The sequence below is a fragment of the Meles meles genome, chromosome 4, assembly GCF_922984935.1.
Source record: "Meles meles chromosome 4, mMelMel3.1 paternal haplotype, whole genome shotgun sequence".
Classification (NCBI taxonomy): domain Eukaryota; kingdom Metazoa; phylum Chordata; class Mammalia; order Carnivora; family Mustelidae; genus Meles; species Meles meles.
The window spans coordinates 139,159,715-139,164,150 of NC_060069.1; positions in this window are offsets into that span (position 1 = coordinate 139,159,715).

The following is a 4,436-nucleotide window of genomic DNA, read 5'->3' on the forward strand; positions in this document are numbered from 1 at the left end:
GCAGGCAGAGAGAGAGAGGAGGAAGCAGGCTCCTTGCTGAGCAGAGAGCCTGATGCGGGGCTCGATCCCAGGACCCTGGGATCATGACCTGAGCCGAAGGCAGAGGCTTAACCCACTGAGCCATCCAGGCGCCCCAATAATTTAAAACTTTTAAATATATGCGCAGATAAGTTCTCAAAGTTTCAAATGTTGTAACAATATTACCTTCAAGGAAAATGTTTTGCCTTATTCCACATTTAGGGAAAAATGTTTAAAAATGTCTTGGAAATATATTCATACACATTTCTCTTGGATATTTTGAGGATTCAGGTGCATCAGTATGGTGAGCTTCAAGCAGGCTTCATGTCAAAAGCCCTTAATAACTTGAATAAAACATAAGAAGAATACATCATTTGGTGATAAAAGAGAAAGAGAAAGACATTAACATTTATTTTGAGCTCTTAACATGTTCTATGTTATGAATACAACAAATATTAACACAGTATCTCTTTTTACTCATGTATTTATCCCCTTTCTAAAAATCTGCATGAAACCTTTTTTTTTAATCTGCATACCTTTTTCTGTAATGAAGTCTATGTTTTCCTTTTCTGCCTCAAAAACAGATAACTGGTTTAATTTATAGACTCTGAGCAGCTACACTTACATATGCATACATGGATATATGCATGCACACATGTGGGTATGTAACAAGTACCATTAAGTAGTTACACTTTATGGATATTACCTCATTTACTCCTCCTGTGTATTCTGTGAGGTAGGAATGAGTGTTATTCACCCCCCCTTTTATGGAGAAGGATACCGAGCAATAGAGAAGTTAACTTGTCCATTGTCACTTGGGAAGTGCGTGGCAGATTCAGAGTTCAAGCTCAGGAAGAGGGTCTGGCCACAGGGCACATCTCTCCCATACAACGTGGTGGTGTACAGAGTAAGAGATTTCTCTGAGAAGCCCACTGGAAGGTTGAATTCAATGACTTCCATAGAAAACTTAATTCTCAGTTTTATCAAAACCTCCTTTCAGATAAATCGGCAATCTCAAAAGCATTTGCTCCATTATTAGTTTCCATTAACTCAGTTTATGTTATTTTCTGGCTTACCGAAGATTTCTGTCATTAAAAAATTGGACCTTGTCATTGATCACAATTTGAAAAATAAAAAGGCAGGCAGATATGTTGCCAAATGGATTACCAATTAATAGCATAATGATTATATATTTCAGTTCCTTCTAGCATACTTGCATGCCATAATGAGATCTCTCACCACAGGTATTAAAAGGAAAAAGAATAAATTGAAAGTTATGAAACAGAAGCACCTGGGTGGCTCAGTCATTAAACATCTGCCTTCAGTTCAGTTCATGATCCCAGGGTCCTGGGATGGAGTCCCACATCAGGCTCCCTGCTTGGCAGAAAGCCTCCTTCTTCCTTTCCCACTCCCCCTGCTTATGTTTTCTCTCTCACTGTGTCTCTCTCTGGCAAATAAATAAATAAAATCTTTTAAAAAATTTATGAAACAAAAAAATGTTTAAAAAGAAAAGAAAAGAAGGAAGTTATCCTCACCACATTCCCACCCTCCACCATCCCTGGTTTAAAGTGATTAATCCTTTTTGGAGTATGTTTGTGATAGAGCATATAATGTTATTGGAGACCTTTTCATCGTAACATGCTTTGCTGGCTGGTTAGTGGTTCTTAGGGAGGAAGTGATTGGCTTGGCGTATGAAATGAACAGGTAAGTAGTACAGGGCAGCAGCCTTCTGAGAACAGATTCAACTCTCTGCCCACTGCTCACTCATTTGTGTCTGTCTGTGGCTGACAGTGTTAGTTACATAGCCAAAATTCTGTCCCCCTTCTTCTTTGCTAACAGAACCCTGATTTTGATCAGGGTGTCAAAGTGCACAGCCCCTGACAAGAATCAGGGTTAGTCTAACTCTCTAAGTAAGTCATGACATATTTATTTTCCACTTTCCCCACCTCACATGTTACTGTATTTCAGAGAATAAATTCAATCCACTAAAGATAAGGAAGGAAAATCCTTACCTATTTAAGGAGCTGTTCTGATGCAGGTAAACCCTCCGTTTGGACTATGCAAAATGAATAAAAAGCTGTTGTTTTTAGTTAAGCTGATAGAGGACTATAGTTGCACCTAAAATTATTTATTACTTGTTCACCATTGGAGGCAGATCTGCTCAAGAAATCTCCATTTGTCCATAGGTTGTCCCAAGGATAGGGTGTTTTCACTCATTGGTGTGTTCTCTAAAACGACACTGTCATAGATGTAGGGTTTCAACTGCTCTTGATTTAACAGTTTTGTCTTATAGAGGAGCAGATTTTGGCAACATTCAAGATAAAAGCACTTTACAGCACATTTGCCTTCTTTTACTATTGTTCTTTTGTGACATCTTTTTCTCCCAGATGCTTAAAATTCAAAAAAGTTTCACTAAGGGGTGCCTGGCTGGCTCAGTTGGTAGAGCAGGCAGCTCTTGATGTCAGGCTCATGAGTTCAAGCCCCACATTGTGCATAGAGCTTATTTAAAAAAAAAAAAAGATTTCATTGAAATGTATCAGGGATTTATATTTTATCATGAAGTTTGTCTAATGTGGTTGCTCAAATCTTTCTTCAAATCAGGAGCATGTTCTTCTATTATGTATTTAATTATTCATTTTTCTTCCATATAATTCCTTTTAGAATTCCCAATTTGCATGTAGGGAGATTCCTGGAGTTATTATCCATACCTCTTAAATTTCAATGTATTATCATATGTACAATATTTAATAAGTATTCATACATAAGCATACATAAGTGTTTATATGTACACACACACACACACACACATAGAAGCATTTGTCTCTGAATTCTCAATGTCTTCAGTTGGCGGTACTACGTCCTTGATTTATATTTCTTCAGTGTTCAGTAAACTTTGAATTTTCCAATTCGATACTCATATTACCCATCTGATGACAACTTTTAATTGTCTCAAAGTTTCCTCTTTTATTTAATCCAGCTGAATATAATGATGAACTATTTCACCAAGAAAGATTATCATTTGATCTGTGATATTTTCTCTGGTCAAATGCCTCTTGTGACATTGAAAGGGAAGGTTTACAGGATCAAAATAAACTGTGGGAAAAAACCTGCAGAATATACTTTGAGCCAATTCAGTGTCTGTACTGTTTTATAAAAATTCACATTAAGAAATTTACAAGCAGTGAGTAGCTGGTAGTTGATGAGGTGCAGCCCTGCTAGAGAGTAGTACCAGAAAGCCCAAGGAAGTTCTGTAACTCGGTAAAAGGACTGAAGGGGTTCCAGAGCTGACAATCTCTTTATGAGGCTCTGGTGCCCAGTCAGTCAGACTTTTCTCTTACTAGCGTCCTCATGTCCTGGATGCAGAGTGATTTAGAGATATATTACTTTGTGCCTGGGAATCACACAACCTCCCCTAGCTGTCACTGTACATGCTGTGTGGACTGCCCTGTATCCATTCTTAAAGGTCAGTCAACTTAGTACCAGCTGACATTTCTTGTGTCTCATGAGTCTTGTCAGTATGAATCCAAGACCACTGTCACTAGTCAAGGAGAGTGGGCATTTCATTTTTTAAATCTATTGAGAATATTTTCTCCTTGTATCTCATACAAGAGGCGAACATGCAATTTGTATTTGTGGGGAAATTTGAATTGGTTCTTCAACTCTAACAGTCTTCTGTTTGCTTTTTAATAACTGGCACGTAGCCTCCTAAAGTCTTACTTAGATGAACCATGTGTCTGACTCTAGTTTTGATAAGTTGAGGTTACTTGGATGGCACTTATAGCTTCACTAGTTTTGTTACTAAAATCAAGTATACCTTACTATCATTAAACACATTGAGATCTCTCACATTCATTACGAATTTTGAAGAGAATTTTTTGGTCAAATCATTTATTGACCTAGACGGGGTTCTAGTTCATCAGAGTGTGCATTCAAGTAATTAAAGCTATGTCTGTATGGAGGTATGTATTTCCAGCATAGGCATCATCCCATTATACTTACTGTCAGTGATCGATGCGTCTTAACACCTAGCAACTTCATACAGCATTAGTATTAGTCATTGTAAAAGCTGCAGTGCTTAATAAATTTAAAAGAAAAAAGAAGTAAGAAAATTTAGGGTCACAAGTAAAGGTACCTGTTAGATATATATTCATGCTAGTGAATGATATCATATGTCCCAATTAGTGACTCCTTTTTTCTATTTGCTTGAAAGGTTATTATGATTCTGATATGAATAGTTGTTGAAATAATTTCTTTCAGAGAAGGTGTTGGTCTTTGTTCAAAACATTTAGTTCCAGATAAAACAGAAAAGGAAATTCTTTTTTTTTCTTTTGGGTAATTCTATGTTCTTTGGTCATGGGTCTAGTTACAACTAGGGTAGCAGGAAAGATACTGGCGAGGACCTAGAAGGAATATTCAGT